The 24,245-nt window shown below is 45.3% G+C and overlaps 1 protein-coding gene across 3 annotated transcripts in view; it reads right to left on the reverse strand.

Annotated features, from left to right (window-relative positions):
- Positions 1 to 2,081: 2,081 nt before the first annotated feature.
- Positions 2,082 to 24,245, reverse strand: part of LOC147631042 (uncharacterized) — a 65,764-nt gene continuing 43,600 nt past the window's right edge. The window contains exon 15 of one of the 3 annotated variants that reach the window (XR_015267518.1): positions 2,082 to 2,448. The gene's annotated coding sequence lies outside the window, so the exon portion shown is untranslated. Of the gene's footprint in view, positions 2,455 to 21,695; positions 21,715 to 24,245 lie in introns of those variants that run through there. The other 2 variants (XR_015267517.1, XR_015267519.1) reach the window with 2 other exon arrangements.

Below are 24,245 nucleotides of genomic sequence, written 5' to 3' on the forward strand. Positions count from 1 at the left end.
CGCAGAAAACCAGAGAACAGAACGCGGTGCAGCAAGATAACCAGGAAAACCAGAAGTGCAGAAACAAATTACAGAACTCGAAAAAACATCCACACATACGATCGCCTTTTCTACAATGCAAATTTCACTTCACGCAGCAGCCCGAGCTGCAATCTGGAGCTTGGTGCATGGCATCTCCCCGACAACGGCGCCAAAAATGTACGCTTTTGCCGCACAGGTCGTAGCTCGGGACTTGCCAAACACCGTATGCGAGCCACGAATGGCTGCAAGCATACAACCAGGAAAGCAAGCTCAAACAGAATGCAAAGGTGTATCACTCACCGCTCTAACCGCCGCCGTGAAGGATTCTCGCGTCGTAGCAGTGAAGGAGGAGCCGCCGTCGCCGCTCTACCGCCTCTCCGCCGCCGTGCCGCTACACAGTGCTCGATCGCTCTCTCTCTCTCTCTCTCTCTCACGCAGGAAGGAGCCACCGTCGCCGCTCTACCGCGTCTCCGCCGCCGTGCCTTTACACAATGCTCGATCGCTCTCTCTCTCTCTCTCTCTCTCACACACGCAAGAGAAAGAAACCAAGGAGATAAGGCAAGAGCACTCTTGTATTCAACACATGAGAATGAGAGTTTTAGGGTTACATTTGACTCTTATAGGTGACTTAACCGTTCACACATGGACGCCCATACATGGCCGACCGATCCTAACCCTTATCCTGTTGATATTCAAGGTGCGCCTCTCATCGACGATCACCCAATCCCTTTATCCTTTACCTATGATGCCGACAAGCCCGGTCCATGACTCGAAATACTTAAATGAATTACATGACGTAAAACATAGTACGTCTCAATCTCCGTCTAATAAGTTAACAGTTTTCTATTTAGAAGCTAGAGTTACAGTTAAACTATAATGAGAGAAAAAAGAGAGATTCAATAAGTGTTCTACGTTATGCAAGATCTTTCATTAAGATTTTTATTAAGATTAAGGTTTTATATATGCTTTCTATTAAGATTAAGATTACTAATACTTTTTTTTCTTTATTTGGTTTGATTTTGTAAGTTATCCACACATACAAGCCTCATAAGGTAAGAGATCTCTCCCTTTTATGTTTCTTTTCTTATACTTTACACGTTATAGGGTTTAAGTTTTAGGATTTGTTATTTTTTCTCCCTACATGGATAACATAGCTCCTCTCTAGAGGTGGCCATATACCTTAACCTCATGTATGAGGCTAGTGCATAAAGCTTATGCATTAGCCTTATGCATAACAAAATACCAAACGACACTTGATTCAGCAAGGCTAAGATAAGCTCTTGACTAGAATAGCCTTACAAACATCATTTACCAAGCAAAACTTTTTTGATTGAATGTGTTGCCGTATCTGATATTATCATTTACAAGGATGCCCCAAGCATTTTAGCTAATGCTTCAACTTTAGAAACACATTCCCTAGAATTTTAGACATGGCTACAATGTCATGATGTTCTTTAGATCCTAGAGAAAATTTAACTTTATCTATTTACATTAATATTATTTTTTCCCATGCACAAGGATATCAAGACATTGTCCAACACCACCAAACTAGTATTACTACAAACTAAATGCATACAAGAGAACGTTCACCTTTTGGTTACTTCAAAGCTCTACTGTCTATGTGCCAATAAGCTAGGATAATTGTCGTCAACTTCAGAGTACACAATTAAATTTCATCAATTAAATTTACACAAAAATGATTAACAAGCTAACCTAACCATGATATTGCTTGCACAAAGATGCCAAACTATCAAACACATTATCTCGCCTATCCCATGCACAAGTATGACAAGGTCTATGTGCCAACAAGCACACCTAACCATGAAGTTGCCAAACTATCAAGCACATTATCTTGCCTATCTTGATAAATTGTTGAACCAGAATAACACCACTTAAGCTTTATGGAAAAAAACAAAACAAAAAACAGAAAATTGTACAAAGGTACTATATACATATCTTCCATTATTGAATAACTTCTTTAAGCATATGCCAATACAAACCTTTAACATGTACCGCGTGTCCCAAGTACAAAAGCAAACAAGTACCCAAAGCATCTTAAATTTTAATATATTTCATGTTTTGGTTGTACATACATTTCACCACCAAGAAGTTCAATCTACAATATGACATCACAACTGTATGTTGGCTTTTTACAAGACATAAATAGCATCAAATACTTTCTGCTTGCTACTTTAATGAGAGGCCATCTAAACTTAATCATTATCCTCCCATCAACGTTGAAGATTAACAAACTGGTCCTTCGCTTTAACATGTAGGACTCTTGAGGTTGACATTATTTTAAAACTCTTTTGCTAGCTGAAAGTTAAGTCTAATAGAACTAGTTTTGTAGAAGCCGCAGACATTGTAACTAGATGAGAGAATGAAGTGGATCAGTGTGGTGAAGCTCTTCTCAAAAACGTCTTTATGCTGTGCCTTCCATAAATATTCAACATTTACACCCACAATAATAAAACGTCCTTTAGTTCAAGGAAGGATGGTCTTTCTATGGAAGTTAAAACAAAAAACGTGAACATAAGCCGCTTGGTGATAACATCCGACTTCTGTGACACATTTTTGTAGCTCCCACTCAAATGATATGACAATGACACACAACAACACACAGCCAACTAAAGCAGTGCAGAGGAGAGTTTGTTTTGTTTCCCAAGTTCGCCTACTTTCAAAAAAAAAGGAGAGTTTCCCTTATAATACCAATTGAGAGTTTCCGAAGCTTGGTCAAGAGGGGGAACCTATCTAAAGGTCCCTCTTGCAAGACGAAGGATGGAGAACCCATCCAGCATTGTACTTTTAGAAATAAATTAGTGGTTTAAATTGAAACTTAATAGTAGATTAAAATTAAGGAGTAGATAAAATCTATACAGGGTTGATTCAGTTACCCATTGCAAATGTTGAGACACCATCAGTAGCGGACAACTCTACAATCCTGCAGCCTCTCTGCCCCAAGAAGCAGAGGACTTGCAGCAAACACCTAAACTACCAATGTATATTGTAGAAAAATGCAGAAGAAAAGTTCTACCAAAAAAATATACAAATGGCTGCAACTGCTATGCAAAACCCTACATCTTGCTTGAAAGAGGACAAACCTTGGCTGCACCCTGCACCCAGGTTTCCTGTTGGAGAGCTTGCCGCTGATTGCTGGGTTCTCGGATGCTGAATGCTCAAAACATGGAGTAACGAATGCTTTAAATAAACCCACTACAGCCCCTAGATTTTGGTCAACTGCCTAAAAAATCCGACCAACATTGTGGGCTGCCCTATCCTGGCATCACTGCTCTCAACAGTGACAACGATTCATCGGTGAACTGGCTACACACTGCCTGAGAAACGGGAGCCCTTTCATGCTCCATCACATTCTTCCCATTTTGAAAATATCCTTCTATTAGGTACGATCAAACAGCCATAGGCTACATGTACAAGCTCAGAACCCTCGAATGAGGTGTAGAAAATCTGGGGAAGGGTAGTCCCTCCATGGCTAGCCGGTCTCAAAGGTACAACCAGCAGTGGCGGCCACCGGGGGGGTTGTTGTGGTGTAATAGTTCCAAATGACCTCGCCATCCCAATCAGAAAGAAAGGGTCCCTGGCACCATCTGCGTAAGAAAGCCTCTCGCCGCCTGCACACGGAAGCTACCCTCTAGAGTTGCAGCAGCAGTGCCTTTGGAATTGCTCCAAAGCACAACAGGTATGGTGAGGATTCTTCCTCTACACGACCGGAAGGCAGTATGAGGGCACGCTCTCCGACTTTCGCATTGCAGGACTGACACAGTTCCCACTCCCGACTTGTCGTCTGAGGCCTAGTCTCCAGGCCAGTGTCAGAGATTGGAGATCATCAACAACATTGCAGCACCGGATATAGGACGGGCCCGTTGTAGCGAGGCCATTGACACCCCCCCCCCCCCCCCCCCCCCCCCCCCACCAGCTGAGTCCATCAGCACTACATGGAGTGAGATTGATATTATTCACACCCTCCGCGGCGAGTGGGGGAAGCTCCAACAAGGCACTGCTGGATTAATGATGCCAATGACGAGGCTGGATAATCACCCTCTACACCACTTTGGCCTGCACACATCTCTCATTTGTCCCTGCCTATAGAAAGTTGCGTTGCACTGTCCAAGGCACGCCAGAGAGAATGCCCAGCAAGAAGTAATGTACCACATGGTAGCCATGAGTGCCTGGTTGGCCACAATCACGTGGCCAACAAGGGAGAGACGGGCAGTGCTCCAATAAAGGAGCTTCTTCTGAATGCTCAGAAGGGGGGCAAGCTGATAATCTAACAAGATATCAATGCCTACCTGACATCCCAAATATCTCACCGGGATGCCACTGGGAAACCACTGGAAAGACTCAACTGAGGACCAAGACAAGGTGGGTGCGGATCCAACCCAAAGACCACACGACTTCTATTGTGTATAAAACCAATATAGGTCATGGTTCACGAACTCCGAGAGTTACCTTGGCTCCTGATTCTAAGTTGGGGACAAGCTACATGAACCTCTGAGCCATGCTAGTGCTGAGCCTCTAAGCCTGTTCACTAACTCCCAAAGTTTACCTTGGCCCGAGTCTAAGTTGGGGACAAGCTACATGAACCTCTGAGCCATGCTAGGATAAGCCTCTGAGCCATGCTAGTGTTGAGCCTCTGAGCCTGTTAAGGACATGCTCACCAGCCTCTGAGCCAAGCTTACCACCCAGACGAAGGCCCTGAAGTCTAGTGACCTACACGGACAGGAAATTGCTCATCGCCTCAGCTATGAAGAGGAAGAGGAAAGGGGCAAGGGGGTATCCGAGACGAACGGATCTGGAGATCGGAAACATCTGCCCTCTAGCCCCCTGAATGAGGACCTGGCTATGGGCAGGGGAATATAATGCTGAGCCTAATCTAATCCAACCGGCTTTCATAGGCTTTCTTGAGAAGAGCTGCCATGTCTGCCTGGCGAAGAGCTGTAACAGACACCTCCCAAAAGGTGAGGATGTTATCCAGGATGCTCCTATCCTGGATGAAACCCAGGAGGTGGCCTTGGCGAGGATTTTGTAGGCACTTCCAAGGAGGGTGCTGGGGTGTCACTGCCGTATCTCTGAATGATCACCTCCCTCCTTGGGGATCAAGAGCCCCCGACAGCCTCTCAGGCATGTGGCCAGAGGCCATGATCTCGTTGAAGGCGGCTCGGAAACCATCCTCCATGCGATTCCTCTTTAAATGGCACGAACTTTTTTTCCCGCGCCGGCGGCTGGCACGGGGTAACTCAACAGATCCATCTCTACTCAACCTGCGGTGCGGGCTTGTCACCTCCAAAAACTCCCTAGTGACCCTGTGTCCTGCCTGTGTCCAAAAACACGTGCAAGCATGGTACCTAAACTCCAGACTCCTCTCCTCAATCGATCAGATCTTTGTGTGGCCTGTCTCCATCTGGAACTCCAGCCATGGGCACTCTGGGATCTGCTCCTGGAGACGCTGAAAGGAAGCAAGACTCCCAAAGCCTCTGCTCCTGCTCCCAGAACGAGATGAGTTGATGCAGGGCTGCCCTCTGCAGGAAAGAGCTAACCTCTCAAAGGCCAAGGTCGAGGTCTGCTGCAGAGCTGAAAGCAAGAGCTCCCCATATCTCCTCAATCTGCCAGCCAATCTCAGCATCCTGAATCAAGCGCTCTGGGATATGGACACTCTGTTGCCTCTCTGATCGGCATGGGATCTTCAAAGTGTAGGAGAACTGGGGCGTGGTCTCAGAGAGTGGTACACGCAAGAATACTAATCATGCCCCCGCGGCTGCAAGCCACTAATCTATATAGAATCAACCAGTGTGGGAAAGGTTCGATCCATGCATCCTCCCTGTCAGATCTACAAAAGCAGAGGGTCCCAGGAGTGTGAAAGGCGTCAAGCGTCCTGCCCTCTCGTGGTAAGAATCAACACCTCCCAGGCAGAGTACTCTGTTCCAGATTTAATGTCCACACCCTCCTCCATGTTTGTCCTTTGAACCGTTTAAGTCCTCACCTAAACTCCAGAGTCCAGAAATCTGGTTGTGGGAGCTCTTGCCATACCTGAATCCAAAAACCCATCTGCTCCGCCAGCCTACACATTGACGCGACTCACACGGTCTTCCCCAACCCTGATGATAACCCACTAGGCTCTACCCTGCACAATGGTGCATGAATCCATTACTGATGGGAACAGCAGCTCACTAACTGAGATGCACACACCCCCTGGTTCCCCTTGGGGCCAAACGCCAAGCAAGTAAGTGTGGGCCTGTCCGGGCTTGAGCTTCAGGAAAACCTTGGAGAGAAAGTGATTTTGTTATCGAAGATACCTTCCAGTTTCGCCCAGGTTTGCTTGGCTATGGATTTGAAATCTATGTGATGCACCAAGGAATCTGCAAGACTTAGGCCGATCAGGGCAATGGCTCTCTCATTGCATTGCCGCCACACCTTTTGCTTGTCTTGTTCAGTGTCTCCCAGGTCTTTGTCATCTGCGAGACTATTTTCCATACTCCCTCTCGCATCAGAAAGAGCTACATCTTGGTTTGCCACGTAGGGAACAAGGTGCCAGGGAATCTGTCAATTGCACCTTCTACACAGTGTGCCAATAAGAAGAAATGCTGAGAAAGATGTGAACAGGGTGGTCAGACAGTTTCACCTATTTTTGGAAAAGCCCTAAATGACTGCTGCTGTGACATGTTCAGAGAGCAGCGACACTGAACTGCAGACGGCAGATGTAGGCAGTGTGCAGACGCTGCACGTCAGCCTGAGTAGGTACAAGCATGGGGGGGAGACGTTTGCTGCGTGCGGCAGCTCCAACTCTTTGCATTCTTCCCCGTTCCTCTTGAACTGGTCAAAAAGACTTGCTCCCGAACCACTATTCCTTCTTAAAAAACATTATCAACCAACTCTGGTTCAATCTTCCATATAGAAAAATCAAATCTGGGGCATTAATACTCTGCAAGATTGCTTGCATGAAACATTGGATGTCTGATGCATGTGCCAATGACTTAATAAGTCCAACTTGAAAACAACGCTGCTGAGTTAGGTGCCAACTTGGAGGAAACTTTGTCAATTTCTTGAAATGATGTTTTTGAAACTTCCGATAAACTACTCCCCGTTCGATCTGCTCCATATCGCTGCCTCCATGGCTCTCCTCATAGGGTCAGCCACCAATGGTCAACCTTGCACAACCTCAGAGGGAGGGAGCTTATTTTATAGATACCTAAACTCTGTCATTAGTGGCATGCTCAACCAAAGGATGATACCTCCCTAAGAGAGCGCCACTCCGGGCCGCAACATTGCAATCCTGGTCTTGGTCATGCTCTGTATCTGCCCAACGGTCTCAGAGAACTTGTTCTTGACAGAGTCAGATTGTTGAGGGCAATGTAGTCCACACATACAAGCACAATGCTATTCTTCTTAATCAACAGTACCAGTGGTTTGCCAAGTGTTTCATGCAACGTGTTTCAAACACGTTTCACACCTTGACCAAAGTTTAAATAGAAATTTAATTCAACTTTTAAGCAAAGAAATGAGAATTTCTTTTTTTCAAATTTAGATCACATTAACTGGTCTTGTAAAGAAAGTAACTTCTGCAGACTTTTGTTAAAAAATCATTTCCCTTTTGAGTATATTGTTCCAAATACTCTCAACACAGATATTCATTGAAAAAAATGTCAAAGAAGTTATTCTTCCATGGTCATCATTTAGGCGCTTTTGTTAAAAAAGATGTAATTTTTTATTTTTGCTTTAAAAATACCTTGAATAAATTTTTAAAATGCAATACAAAAGCCTTCTATATGTATTTAGTCCATCGGCATGTACCTTCTATTAACTAAAACTGCATTTTTTTTTTATACACCTCTCCTTGAAGATAAGGCTATTACAATATTTTTTATGCTATTTCTAGTAACTTTAAAATTTGAAAAAAGTACATGATTTTTTTCCAAAACTTTTACCATAGGTAGATGTATGGTAACTAAGCATGCTTAAGAAGTTTCATGAAGTTCTACGCTGATTTGCCTTTTCAATTCATTTCATAAATCAGCCTTAAGCCACTTTTGTGTCTTATTTACAGGACTAGTGTTAATGCTCTAACGGTTACAGAACCAATAGCAGATCAACGACCAATCCAAGTAAATAGACATAAAACATTGGACTAAAAATCCTTCCAGGCAAGCTTGTATGAAAGACTGAGCAAAGTTACAGTTCCACTCAACGGTGAGACCTCACAACTATAACAAGCAGAGGAGATCTCATTGGAAATGGCCTCCACTGCTATGGTCAAGCACTCCACATTGACGAGCCTTTTTGAAAGTCGCGCTGCCTTGCAAAAGAGTTATGAGTTGGACCATTGATTAGCTCTCGGCCAATCACTATTGAGATCTATCTTGATCTCATCCCCAATTTTGTTCAACCAACAGTGGACCTGATCAAAGTTCATATTAGTAGACAACTCATCCCCCATGGTTGCAATGATCCAATAACGTCGTTTAGCCAACTTGTGCGAGCACACGAAGGATTGCTTAATATTTATTTTGTAAGAATCTGCTCAACAATGATTATGGTCAGCTGGCTTTATTCGTTTATGGCTCCACGTAAGTATATCTCAGTTATGGTCGGCTGGCTTTATTCGTTTACAGCTCCACATAAGTATATCTCAGTTGAATTATGGCCATGAAATCCGTGGTCAAGCTCCCACTCTCAAAGTATGGCAAGGTGAACAAAATAACAAAACTTATTGTAATAATTAGGGAAAATCGCCCTTTTCTCATCATGTGTGTCTCATTCCTTAGTGACATAGGTTCTTTTCCAACAGCTCAACAAACAGAGCCTTTATATTTTCTGCAGCCTCTTCCCAGATTAAATGATTACATTGAATCATAGAAGCTGGAAACAGCCCCTTACGAGGGCAAAAGGACATTTCACAGACCTATAAAGGTGAAACACACTTCGATTGTAGAAACGTTTTGGAGATCTGGAAACGGTGCGTTTCAGTATTTCAGCCAAGCCGAAACGTTTCTTCAAGGCCTTCCCAATAGCAAGTTAAGACGTTTTTGAGAAGTGCAAGGTGTTAAATTACTACACTTTTTGGGTGTTGATTATTCCAGCTTAACATACATAATTTTTGACCTAGTCTCCTAGCACGTCAAACTCACTGCTCAGACCTTTGGTCTCATAGGTCACTTTGGCCTTTAAAGACGTTAATATATCTTTCTTTCTTTCTTTTTCTCTCTCTCTCTCTCTCTCTCTCTCTCTCTCTCTCTCTCTCAACCAGCGGGAGGTCGAGTCAGAAGCGCACTTCATATGCAAGTGCACCGTATATTATGAGATTCGAGGGAGGCTCCACTGTCTCTTCAGAGAGGGGTTTGGACCCTTATACAAGATCATGAATTCCCGGATCAGCGGTGCCTAGGCCCATTCCTACTAGAGCTTCATAGCCACAAACACTCACTGATTAGGGACCTCTGGGAGACATCCACCCGAGCCCCAGGCAACCATCACTCGGTTCTTCAGACCACGACACACCAGCCATGGATGGCATACCCACAGCCTCATCCAGCCACACATTCTCGAGTGCCCAACCCCACGCTAGACCCCCTCTGGTGTGACTCTGGACCGGGCCACAGCACTACAGTGAGCCCGACGTCCGAGACTCCCTGGACCTTGCCAGCAACACAAACATCAGCCCCAGCTTGAAGGAGCTATGTAAGCTCAGCTGTAGAGAGTTAGGGATTTCATGTGGGAGACATACACACAGAGAAGAAGGGAGAGAGAGAGAGAGAGATGTGGGGATAAGTCAACTCAAGAGTATGAGTGTGTGACTCCCCTATCACACATGTATATTTGCTCTAGTACACATAGTGCACTTAGTACATTAAAAGTACTAAGTGTACTATGTACTATAAAACTTATGGGCTAGTACACACTGTAAGGGTGGGCATAATGCCTTTACCCCAACAACCTCCCACTTAAAGGCAAAGTGCCCTTAAATGAAGGAAAAGAAAAAATCAGCATGTCCATGATAATATACAAGGCCATATCAAGGCTGAAACTGGCCTCATCCAATGCCCATCAAGTGTCTGCAATGTGCAAACCGCTCTGGAGGCAAACTCTTTGTCAACAGATCAGCCGGGTTGTCATCCGTATGAATCTTGACAAGCTGAATCAGCTTGTTCTCTATCACCTCTCTGATGAAGTAATACTTCACATCCACATGCTTCATCTTTGCATGAAAGACAGGGTTCTTTGCCAACTGGATGGCACTCTGACTGTCACAATGCAACAATGGAATATCCCCTATATAACCCAAATCAACCACTAACCGAGATAGCCATAATGCCTCCTTGCAAGCCTCTGTGGCTGCAATATACTTGGCCTCTGTAGTAGATAAGGCAGTGCACTTCTGCATCCTGGATATCCATGACACAGCACCTCCTGTGAATGTAAACACATAACCGGTAGTAGACTTCCAGTTATCTGGATGACCGGCATAATCCGAATCCGTGTAACCATGCACTAATGCATCCTGTTTGCCAAAGCAAATGCACATATCCTGTGTGCCCTTCAGGTATCTAATGACACCTTTCACTGCTTCCCAATGCTTCTTGCCAGGGTTGGCCATGTATCTAGTAACCACTCCCACTGCAAATGCAATGTCCGGCCTGGTAGCAACCATGGCATATATGAGACTACCACAAGCTGAAGCATACGGAATCTTGGCCATATCAGCCCTGTCACTGTCCGACTGTGGGCTGTCCTTAGCACTGAGTTTCACATATGGAGGCAAAGGAGTACTAGTCTTCTTCCCCCCATCCATATTGAACCTCTGCAAAACTTTGCCAATCTATTCCTTCGGAGACAAATACAACACATGCTGATTTCTGTCCCAAAGTATCCGCATACCCAAAATGTGATTTGCATCACCCAAATCCTTCATATCAAAGGTCTGATGCAGCCTCTTCTTCAAGGCATCCATCTCTTTACGAGATTTCCCGGCAATCAACATATCATCAACATACAAGATGAGGATCAATAGACTGTCATCCAAAGCTTTCTTGGTGTATAAGCAGTGATCTATGTCACTCCTCCTGAAATCTTGGGATTTCATGAATGTATCAAATTTATGATACCATTCCCTGGGTGCCTGTTTGAGCCCATAAAGACTCTTTTTCAGCTTGCATACAAGCTTCTCCTTTCCATTCACTGCATAACCCTCTGGCTGTTGCATATATATCTCCTCATGGAGATCACCGTGAAGAAAAGCAGTCTTCACATCCATCTGAATCAAATCCAGATCATCATGAGCAACCAAAGCTAATACAACTCTAAGTGTGGTCATTTTGACCACTAGAGAGAAGATCTCATCAAAGTCCACACCATATTCCTGCTTGAAGCCCTTAGCCACTAACCTGGCTTTGTATCTTGGCTTTGCATCAGGTGCAACTTTAAGCCTGTAAACCCACTTGCATGGCAAAACCTTCTTGCCTGTAGGCAAATGCACCAACTTCCATGTTCCATTTTTGTGCAGAGAATCCATCTCTGACTTCATAGCACACTCCCAAAGAGCCTTGTCTGCCCTCTGTAAAGCCTCCTTATAACATGAGGGCTCCCCACAGTCAGTGAGCATCAAGTAGTCAACCCCTGGAACAAACCTGTCAGGGATTCTGGAGGGTCTTGTGGACCTCCGTACCCAATGACCATCATTTGCAGGTTGCTGTCCAGCCTGCATATCACCTATTGGTGGCTCCTGTTCCATGCCATAAGGTTGAAAGATCATGCCCGGTATCTCCTCTAACTGTGGGATATCCATAGGGATATCTTCTGCCAACTCTGGCTGTCCATTTGGACGATTTTCAGCACCATTTAAGGGCTGGTTTTGTTGCTGTAATGGCTGATTTACAGCCCTTGGTTGTTGTCCATCATCATCAAGCATGACTCTGCCAAGCTCCTGTTGCCTTGCAGGCTCCTTATACATGCATGTTTCATCAAAAATGACATCATTGCTACGTATAATCTTTCTATTCACTGGATCCCAAAGTCTATACCCCATTTCACCTCTGTCACCATATCCTAGGAATATGCATTTGTGAGACTTAGGATCAAGTTTGGTGCGTATTTCCCTGCGTATGTGCACGTACGCAACGCAACCAAACACTCTCAAGTGCTTGTAGGACGGAGGCTTCCCTGTCCATACTTCCTCTGGCACTTTCCCACCAAGCCTCGTGTTAGGCGACCTGTTTATAAGATGAACGGCTGTCATAACAGCTTCAGCCCAAAAACCATGAGGTAACGCAGCATGTGACAACATAGAACGGACCTTCTCCTGAATGGTCCTGTTCATCCTCTCTGCTGTCCCGTTTTGTGGAGGATCATAAGGAGTAGAGAGCTCCCTCTTGATGCCTTTAGCATCACAAAAGTCCTGAAACTGTTTGGACATATACTCTCCACCATTGTCGGAACGCAAAGCCTTCAGTGTTTAGCTAGTTTGATTCTCAACATGAGCAACAAACTTCTAAAACACTGAGAATGTATCACTCTTCAAACGAAGAGGATAAACCCACACCTTGCGTGTGGCATCATCAATAAAAGACACAATATATTTTGCCCCTCCCAAAGAAAGCTGAGGCATCTCACATACATCTGTATGCACAAGCTCTAACTGAGCATCTTTCTATCCAAGAGCTTTCTTGTGGGGGCACTGGAGTTGCCTGCCATATATACAATGCTCACAAAACTGAAAACTTGAGAACTTTAGAGAAGGCAAGTAACCAAAACGAGACAATTGCTCCATTCCTTTGACACTCATGTGTCCCAACCGGCTAGCATGGTGACAAACACCAGCATGCATGAAGTAAAGAGTGTCCACCTTAGAGCCTCTGGCAACAACCAGTGAGCCCTTACTAATCTTCCACTTTCCACGACCAAATGTGGTAACATAATCAGCATCATCAAGCTGTCCAGTAGAAAGCAAGTTCTTCTTGATCTCAGGCACATGCCTGACATCATGGAGCATAAGCTGTGAGCCATCTGAAAACACAAGCCTCACATCACCTCTGCCAAGAATCTTGCATGCATGGTTGTCACCCAAATAAACTACTCCTTCATTGCCAGCAGTATACCTGACAAACAAGTCTCTGCAACCTGTGACATGAAAGGAGGCACCTGAATCAATGATCCATGAGTGCATACCATGACCATCTCCTGCAAGGAGTGAATGGGCATCAAGTGAAGACGTGAATAGGACTTCATCCTCACTGTCACCTGCATGTGACACATTGACTTCTTCAATCTTGACTCCACTTTTGCCCTTCGGCTTTGCATCTTTGGCTTCATCTTTGTCTTTGTCTTTTCCTTTGCCCTTTTCCTTTTGATCATTCTTCCATTTGTAGCATTGCTTTTTGATATGTCCCTTCTTGCCACAATAATGGCATTCCAAGTCTTTTTTGGAGCGGGACTTGCTCCTTCCCCGTTCTTGGCTTTTACCCCTTTGCTGGGATCTCCCACGTGCATTCATTGCATTGGACTTTCCAACAGAGTTGTTCTTCCTGTTCATCTCCTCTTGAAGGAGAGCACCCTCCACATCTGCATATGACAGCATAGCATTTGAATTGCTAGTGGCTGTCCTGAATGTGTCCCAACTCTCTGGCAAAGTGCATAAGAGAAAGGTGGCTTTGAACTCATCGTCCATTGCCAACTTTTGATTGATGACCTGGCTGACAACACCATTAAACTCATTTAGATGGGCTGTCATAGATGCCCCTTCCTTCATTTGAAGACCTATGAGTTTCTTCAACCAATACACTTTGCTTGAGGCACTTTGCTGGGCATACAAGTCCTGCAATCTTTGCCACATTCCCCAAGCTGTCTTCTCTTCACGTATGCTGAAAAGTAAAGAGTCTGACACAAACAACATGATGCTGGATCTTGCCAGCTCATCCATATCTTCCCATTCTTCAGCAGTAAAAGAAGCGGGCATTACACCCCTTTCTTTGATGGGCTTGTGCTGCTTCTTTTGGAGCAACACATTATAGCACTGGGTTTGCCAAATGTCATAATAGAAGAGCTCTCACCTGTGGTTGCCATAGAAATATGCAACCTTTGTCAATGCCTGACTCCCTGCAAGATGTGCAAACACTGCACCAAAACACACAAAGTGCTCATAGTTGTTCTCCCAAAGTTTATCTCCCACTGCGGAAGCACAAATGCAACTCTACTCCCACTGTATGTGATAAAATCACCAAAATCTGGTTGCTGCAGATTTAGGACAGCACCTTAGATGTGCTCTGTTCCCCTTCCAAAGTACTGTACAACAGTACTGAGTGCTCACCAACGATGTACCAAATCTGTACCGGCAAGTACAGCAGCTGAAAATGAACCTTTTCCTCACTCAAATCAATGTACAGCCATGCCAAAACTTGTACAAAGTTGTACCAAATCTGTACCAGCAAGTACAGCAACAATAAATGCTCTCCTAGCTGTCCAAATGAGTGAAAATCAGACCTTGACAGTCCCCACCACTGCATACAACAGTCCCGGACAGAAATTGAGCAAAAGCCCCTTGACTGCAAGTGGATTTCTGAGGGTTCAACACATAAAAGTCTTCCCTGCTGCTTTGCCAAGCTCAACAAGCATAAAATCTTGAAAAGCCCCTTGATTCAAGATCAATTTCTGATCATACATGGTACATTAACGCACATGAAGACATCCAAAGTCTTCACAATGCTTCCCCCTGGCCACATATACATCCAATACATAAAAGCCCCTTGATTTACTGGCACATTGAGTGCTTGACAGGCATCAACACATTGCCCAAAGCATCAAATGCCAGTGCCTGCATGCAAATCAACCCAATTGGCACAAAAGCCCTTTGATTTGCACTCCAATTTCCTGCAATTTTGCCCGAATGTGAGATTTCTCACATCATACAGCATGTATGAATGCCCAATGGCACAATTACATCAAAAGCCCCAAATTTTGACATCCAATTTCCTGCAAATTGACGCGGAATGTGACCAATGTCACCTAATAGTTGCCAATTTTGCTCAAAATCTGAGCAATTTGGACCTGTACCTGCTCAATTGATGATTGTACCATGATTGGACATGCAAATTCCAAAATTGAAGCAAATACCTCAGGCAATTTCTGATTTATGTTGCAGAAAGGGGGTGTCGAATTTGCTGACTCGTGTAGCCGAGTTCACAGGCAGTGGTGGCACAGTACTTGCAGCTCTTTGAAGGTTTCCTACTCGATTGGCATCGATGACGACCTTGGTCTTGTGAAGAGGGAGCTCGAAGGAGCTGAGCTCCTGCAGGAAGGCGCAATAGAGGCACTGTCGAAGGCACCTGCTCTCACCGAAGCTGGCGGGCTGCACACAGATGGTGGCGGGTTGTGCTCGCTATCACAAATCCCTATATTCTAGGGACATGCGGATGCGTGTCAGGCCTAGAAACATGCGGATGCATGTATGTATTATACCTGGGCATGTGTATGGATCATATGAGTGGATGCATATGAGTCCAAGGACATGGCAGGACATTTGTGGACTTTCGGGCGGTGCCCGTGTGGATTCCGGCCATGCACACATGGTGTGTTATGATGGCAGGCGGAATATTGTCAAGTACAAGAATGATGATAGGTGGTTCTCCAAGTTTACATGTGCACAATGCATAAATGATGCATGCCATAACTTTATTTTACTTTGCGTGACATTGTCTTGCTACCTGGACAATGCTTGTTATTTTGGCTTGTGAAGTCCGAGGGACCGGGGACGCCCAGGCACCTTGTGGACACGTGTGTGCACTCCTGTTTGGGCCTAAAATTGTGGGCTTATGGGTTTTGCAGGTGGTAAGTGCGTCCACACTCAATTTACAGCTTATTTCATTTTCTACTAAAGTTTATTGGTTTGCAGGTCCACACTCATTAATAAGTGGCCGGACAACTTATAATGCGTTCGCATTTGGTTGGACCAAAATTAATGAAGTCCGGACAACTTATGGCCATTTCCCATTTGGTTGGACCTAAACTTATACAAACAGGACAAATGGAGCACTATGGGCTGGACACCTACCTGGACACCTTATGGGGACACTTGTCAGCCTGTTTGTGCACCCACCAAGCCCCTTAGGTGGCACTGGAGAAAGGCGCCTCCTTCAAGAGGCCATTTGGGCTGTTTTATTCATATTTAACACATTGGAGAGCTGGTTGAAGCTTTGGGAGTTGCTACACGGCTGGTTGCTTGCTTCCCGGACTCACACAAGCTTGGATATCGATCCCCACACTCTTCTAAAGGGCTGGTTGGTAAATTTCAGACCTGTAATTTCTGGTTATTGCGAGTTTTGGGTTGGTTACAGGTGTCCAAAGCCAACTTGGACAGTACAGGACAGCTCTAGGGACCTCCACAGGGCTGTAGGACCCTTTACAGGTGGAATTCTCGCGATGGAAAGTTGCTGTTTTGGACTGGTTATTGCATAAAACAGGCCGGACAGCAATGGAATATGTGAGCATGGATGTGTCTCAAGGATTCCTGGTGTAACAGGTGTTTAGGGCAAGCATTGGGAACACTTGCTCGCGGAGAACACAAGTTTCTGGATCAGTTTCTCGCGTGGAAACAGGGCCTAAAGATCCATTTACATCTTGTGCAGGGCGGAGTACCTGTGAGGATTGTGATACTCTTGTGCAGGGCGGATGTACCTGTGAAGAGGCTTGTGCAGGGCGAATGTACCTGTGTGTAGGGCGGATGTACCTACAGATTCTCTTGTTTGAAATGTATTCATTCATGATGTATTTGGAAGAATCAGGTGCAGGCTGGTGGTGAATCCCCAGGCACCCGTAAACTTGTACTTGCAGACTCTTTTGGTAATATAACCTAAGGGGGGGGGGGGGTCAGCCTATCATCGGCCCCTTTATGTGGTTGTTGGAATTAGGGTTGCAGGAAAGCACACAAAGCTTGGAGAAGAAGAAGCAAGAATGCACATAACACAAAGTGTATTAGATTGTGTCAATGTACAAAGATAAGTTAGCCCTAGAGTGATGGGCGTATATACAAGCCGGGGGAAAAAACCTCCTAAAGAGGGAAAAAGTGCCCCGGCGGTCCTCAGTGTGTTCACACACATCACTGCCTATATATATGGCAACAAATCCCCCCTGGGAGTGATGGTGTGAACGAGAGCTGGCACTCATGTATAGGGGAGTGCCATGCCCGAAGTAGATCAATCCACAAAGGGGAGCAAGCCCAAAGCTTTGCGGAAAGCTTCGAACTTCTCACGAGGAAGCGCCTTTGTGAAAAGATCGGCGAGGTTGTCCTGTGTTGGCACATAGGCCAAGCTGATCTCTCCTGCTGAGAGTCTCTCCCTGACATAGTGATAATGCACCTCAATGTGCTTTGTGCGAGCATGAAAAACTGGGTTTTTCGCAACTGCCAATGCGTTCTGACTGTCAGTGAAGATAGAGGTGGCAGACTCCTGTCCAACACCCAAGTCAGCCATAAGCCGTCTGAGCCACACACACTCAACCGTAGCTGTGAAAGCTGCCCTGTACTCAGCTTCACAACTAGAAGTGGCCACAGTAGGTTGCTTCTTGCTCAACCAAGATATGCATGAGCTACCAAGCATGAAACAAAAACCACTTGTGGACACTCTTGTGTCATAGCAACCAACCCAATCTGAGTCCGAAAAAGCATGTAAATCTGGCGGCAACGATCCCCCCTTGGGATAAAACAACCCAAGATGTATGGTGCCACTCAAGTAGCGAAAGATGCGTTTAACTGCCTTCCAATGCTGAGACCCTGGGCTATGCATAAACCTGCTCACCTGTGAGACTGCAAACTGAATGTCCGGCCTCGTAATGCATACATAAATGAGGCAACCAACAGCTGTCTGATAGAGTGTGACATCAAAGTGATCTCCAGCATCATGAAGACTCAACTTCAAACCTGTCTCCATTGGAGTAGCAATAGGCTTGCAGTCTTCAAGGCCAAATCTCCGCAACAATGTCTCAATATACTTTGTCTGACACAAAGCAATACCTCCATCACACTGCTTAAATTGTATCCCCAAATAATGATGCAAATGTCCCAAATCTGACATCTCAAAAGAGGCATTCAAATCAGCCTTAAAATCAGCAATATGACTCTCATTTGGTCCTGTGAGCAGCATGTCATCGACATAGAGAGCAATGATTAGATGTACACCATCCACACGTTTAACATACAAAGTGCTTTCTGTTGGACTATTCTGAAACCCATGTGCAGTCAAATATGCATGTATCTTTTCATACCAAGCTCGTGGAGCTTGCTTTAAACCATATAAAGCCTTTTTCAACCTGCACACTTTGTTTTCCTGCCCTCTTTGAACAAAACCACGAGGCTGCGATACATACACCTCCTCATGCAAATCTCCATTCAAGAACGCAGTCTTTATGTCCAACTGATGTACATTCCAACCATTATGAGCTGCCAATGCACAAATGCTACGAATGGTAGTCATACGACAAGTGGGAGCAAAGGTCTCATCAAAATCAATGCCCTTTTCTTGAGCATAACCCTTTGCAACAAGTCTAGCCTTATAGCGATCAACACTACCATCTGGCTTTCGTTTCAATTTAAAAACCCACTTACATCCAATGGCCTTTTTACCAATAGGCAAATCACACAAAGACCATGTACCATTCTTCATTATAGCATCATATTCACTTTGCATTGCAGCCAACCAATTTTCTGAATTTTGTGCCTCATCAAATGAAAGAGGTTCTTCTTCTTCACACATACTAGACACAGCCAAAGCATAACAATCTGATGCATAAGAGGCATGCTGAAAACCTGAACGAGTACGACTAGTAATAGGTGCATCAATCTTACTATCACGCAAGGTTTGCACCAGCCATTTAGGCATACCTCTAGCCTGCTCATTTTCAGCCCTATCCTCATGAATTACATCCTGTAAATCTGCATCAGAAATAGGCTGATCTATGATGTCGTTTGAAATCTGCATAGGCTGAATATTTGCCTCATTAGGACTTACATTTGAATTCCCACCTGTAAAGAGAGGCAACAACGTATCAAATACATCCCGTGAGCTTACACCTGTCTCTTTGGTACATGATAACAAGGGCTGCACAGCATCTTCCACAAAAACATCATCTCGACTAATCAAGATACGCTTTGACTGCGGATGATACAATCTGTAACCCTTGCTCTCAGCACTGTAACCAACAAAAATGCATTTGACAGCCTTATCATCCAATTTTCTGCGTTGTTGCACAGGCACTAAAGCATAGGCCAAGCAACCAAAGACACGCAAGTGACCAATAGAAGGCTTCCTGCCATGCCAAGCTTCGTATGGAGTAATAGACTGCAAGGCCTTAGTGGGACACCTGTTGAGTACATATGCAGCACACATGACAGCCTCAAGCCAAAACGCATGTGGCAAAGCTTGGCTCTTGACCATACATCGTGCCATCTCCATAAGTGACCTATTCTTCCTCTCAACAACACCATTTTGCTGAGGGGTATACGGCACTGTACATTGGTGTTTTATCCCACGACTAGCCAGAAATGCATCAAACTCTTTAGACATGTACTCCCCCCCTCGATCAGTACGGAGGGTGCCCACAGTACAATTGGATACATTTTCAACCATAAGAAAAAACTGTTTGAAGCACAAAAACACTTCGGACTTTGCCTTCAGTGGATACACCCATGCATGCCTTGAGTAATCATCAATGAAAGTCACGAAGTACAAGTGTTTACCAAATGACGGAGTTTGCATAGACCCACATACATCACTATGTACAAGCTGCAATTTGCGAGTGGCCCGCACAGAACCATCCTTTGGAAACGCAGAACGCTGCATTTTGCCCAAAATACAGCCTTCACAAACATGTTTCAATGGTGCCTCAAGAGGGGGCAATGAAGCAACCATATCAAATTTCTGCAAACGCAGCAAACTAGCAAAGTTCAGATGACCAAAACGAGCATGCCATAGTTTTGCATCTGAAACTGCCTTTTCATCAGAAACTGCATTTGCTGAATCTTCCACACACTTGTCATAAGAATTGAGCCTATACAGCCCACGAAACAAGGTGCCAGATACAATAATCGTATCACCAGAAGTCAAATCATGAACAGTACATCTGTCATCCACAAATTTGATTACAAATCCAAGTCTAGCAAGCGCAGAGACAGACAATAGATTCTTCTTTATCCCTGGCACATACAAAGCATCTGAAAGTGTGAAAGCGCTGCCATTTGCAGCAGTAAGCATAATTTTACCAATGCCCTTCACTGGGTAAGAAGCATTATTGGCACATGTGACAGTATTCCCATTAGGGACAGCCTCAAGAGAAGTGAACATATCACGATGCGAGGTAATGTGCTTTGTAGCACCACTGTCAAAATACCAAACATGAGAGTCAACAGAAACTGCCAAACATGCATCATGTACAGATGGGTCATACTGGCAATACACGCTAAACGCCCATTCTGTATCCTGCACAACATTTGCAGAATCTGCATTTGTAGAAGCATCCGCTATTGTGGCTGCATTTGACTCTTTCTTCTTTGCCTCTTTAGCCTTTAGCTTAGGGCAATTCTTAATGACATGATCATTTGCCTTACAATAGTTGCACCTGGTCTTTTTCTTGCCTTTATCAAGAGCCTTCTCAGACTTATTGTTGCTACCTATGGAAGGAGAAGAAGTTGCAGACCTACTAATAGGAGAAGAAACAGTGGAAGGGGTTGCCTTACCACTTCTTCTCTGTTGCTGGGCAGCAATAAATGCTTGATCAACTGCACGCTGCCTGGCCCTATTTTGCCTGGACTGCGCTTCTTGCAAGAGCTTGTTGACTAAAGTATCATACTTGACAGCATCAGGTCTGTCCTCATTAAGAAGTCTCCACGTGGAAGCAAAAGTCTGATATGTCTCGGGTAAAGCATCAAGAACAGTCTGCACAAGAGAATGATCAGGAATAATCTCACCTGCAGAAATCAACTGTTCTTTGAGATCTTTAATCTCAGCAAGAAAAACATTCATGTCATCATCTTCTTGCATAATCTTCAATTCTAGCTCTTTACGCAGGTAAGCGATTTTTGCCTCGTTACGACCTGCATACAAACCAGCTAGAATATCCCAAGCTTGTTTTGCTGTTTTAGCTGAACGAATATGTGGGGTGATGTTACGTTTGACAGAAAGTGCAATCAAGGCATGAGCCTGCGCATCTTTACCATCCCAACGAGCTTGTTCAGCAGTGGGTAAAACAGCAGCAACAGTAGAGCTGCTAGAACCTGCAACATCCTCAACAGATCCTACATCCACAGAACCTGGACGTACATCTGTACCCTGCACAATGTTCCACACTCCTTTTGCAACCAAAACATGCTGCATCATGTATGCCCAAAGTGGGTAGTTGCTATCTCCATCCAGTTTGTCTTCAGCAGACAACATGCGAAATACATCATTGCTGTTATCAGCCATGGCCACTGACTGAAACTGATGCAAAAGCTGCCTGTAATGAAGCAAAGACTGAACAGAAAACAACTCCTGCTATGTAGCACGGTCCACAATAGAGTACGTATGTCTATTTTGCAGAAAACTGCACTGTCGAAATTTCTGCAGAAAATGACGAAAACACCTGTGCAGAACTTGAAATGCAAAAAACTCATGTCTATCTCGGAGCTACCTTTGTCAGAATACGCAGCGGAGATGATGACCAGATCTGGGAACACAAGAAAGAAAGAAGAAGAAAGAAGAAGAAAGAAGAAAGATATATTAACGTCTACGAGAGGCCAAAGTCGGCCTATGAGACAAAAAATAATACAACTGTGTTCTTCCGGTCATCGGAAGAAAAGAAACAAAAGAAAAGTGTGCATAAAGAAACAAAAGAAAAAGAGCAAAAAACGCATGCAGAAAAACAGCACAAGAGAGAGAGAGATGTAGGCATGTAACTCTGCTCTGATATACACAAGAAAATCCCGGTATGATACACTGAGTGGTATGGGGGTGGGGGCCTATTTATATGCCCCCACATGTGCAGTCGGCCTGCTGAAAAAGGCTCCACGACTGCATCTACAGTCGGCCAGCAGCATGCAGCCAATCGGCCAGCTCTAAGGGTCCACGACTGCATCAAGTACAGTCGGCCAGCTCCAGTACACACATCTGATGTAGTCGGCCAGCAAATGGATCCCCCTGCCAACTCAGGGCTGCCTCCCAAGCCACAGAAAAATGGGAAAAATGCAGAGAGTGGGGAAAAATGATAAAACACCTCATAAGGGCGGAAACACCCACAACAAAGGCCCTGGTGTATAAAACTGGACAGGAGATGACTTCTAACACCCCCTCTCAGCTCCTGGCTGTGAAACCAACCACAGGGAGCTGGGGTGCCGCCTGAGCAAATCCTGAGATAGCGACTTCGTGAAGAGGTCCACCGTACTGTCCTCCGTCGAACAGAACTCTAGCAAGATGTCATCAGCAAAACGATCTGTTCACGAACAAAGTGCCTCTGGATGACCATGGGTTTCTCCAGTGGAAGCCCAAACCTGCAATGCAACCTCTGCATCCTCACCACCTCACAAGCAGCCCAGTACTCTGCCTCTGTCCTCGACAAGGCAAAAGATGACTGTATCTTACTGCTCCATAAAACTGCTCCTGGGCCTGAAGTAGATCTCCTAGTGTCCAGATCTCCTCCCCAAACTGAGTCACTCCAACCGTGGAGTCGGACTCCATCCAATAATCCCCCTCCTGTGTACAAGAGTCCCTGATCCTTCGCATGCCGCAGAAACCACAGGAAACGCAATCCTGCCTCCCAAAGAGACATCCGCAACCATGAGCTCAACTGCCTCATCAGGAAGCTCCCGTCCAATTTGGTGTCCATCAACCAGATCAATGAACCATACAGCTTCTGAGTCACAGAGACATCACACTGCTCACAAGGATCAACACCTGTTACGGTGCACAAACAAGTCCTGGAAACCTGATGAAGACCACGTAAGGCCTTCTGAAACCTGTAAACCACCCCCTCTGAATCCGGAACCACAAAGCCTGGAGAAACCACCTCCTTCTCCAAGTAAGCACCTGCCACCTGCCTAGCTTTCCGAAAGGATGTTCTTTCCTCCAGTAGATGAGGAAAGAACATCCTTATCTACTGGAGGTTCTTTGTCCCGAATACTACGAGACATCAGAGCATAAGTGACCTGTTCAGCTTCCTCTGACTGACGAACACAAGAACTACCAACATCAGTACTGGAAAGTTCCTGCCAACTGCTGCCAACTACTGGCAAGCTATCCACCATCTGGTCCCGGAAAGCCCGCACCTGCAGCGTATCCAGACTTAAGTGGCCATTACCAAACTGCCACTCATCACAAACCTGAGAACCTGGGAGAGAGAGTGCTGAAAGCTTGTAAACTCCATTCTCCACTCCACCTTCCCAAACCACCTGGCCTGTTGCTTTGTCCCGGAGAGCAACAAAATGCTCATCAAACTCCACCCGTACGCCAGTCTTGCAAACCTGATGCACTGACAACAGATGAAAACCAAGTGACGGAACATACAACACCTGGGAGGAATGCTTCCCCCCTCTGCCATCGGGAACTATCTCCATCCTGCCCTCACTGTGAACTGGGATAGTGGATGTATCCCCGGTAAGAATATGACCAAAAAGCCTGCAGAGATCCTGTAAACCGGAACAGGAAGGAGTCATGTGCCTGGAAGCACCACTATCGAGAATCCACTCCCGAGTATCCGTTGCGGAGAGTCCTCCAATCTCCTCCCTGCCTGAAGAAAATGAAACATCGGTGTCCACCACCTCCAGGTGCACAAAAGCCGGAGTCTTCATGATTGCTGTTGAGGAATCTTCACCCTTCTCGATCTTCCGCTTGGGACACTGCCTCCAATAGTGGCCTTTCTCGGCACAATCATTACAGGTCCTCTCTACCTTCAGTTTCTCGCGGTCAGCGACGGACTTCTTCTCAGAAGACTTCTCCGATGAAGCCTTCCCTTTGCCCGAGTTACGGCCTTTCGACCGTTGGCCAGTTAAGGCCTCCGAACCTCCACCCTGAGGAGGGTTCGTGAATCGTTCCTCCTGGTCCAGGACCATGGGCACAAGCTCCTCCCACGTGATGGTGCTGAGCCTGCCACTGGTAATCAAAGACGAGTAAAATGCTGAGTACGAAGAGGGCAAGTGCGACAGCAACGTTATGGCCATGTCCTCTTATGATATCTCCTTCCCAGCCTGAAGAACTTCCTGCTGA

The sequence above is a fragment of the Cibotium barometz genome, chromosome 15 (assembly GCF_041138505.1).
Source record: "Cibotium barometz isolate CiBa-2024 chromosome 15, ASM4113850v1, whole genome shotgun sequence".
NCBI classification, from domain to species: domain Eukaryota; kingdom Viridiplantae; phylum Streptophyta; class Polypodiopsida; order Cyatheales; family Cibotiaceae; genus Cibotium; species Cibotium barometz.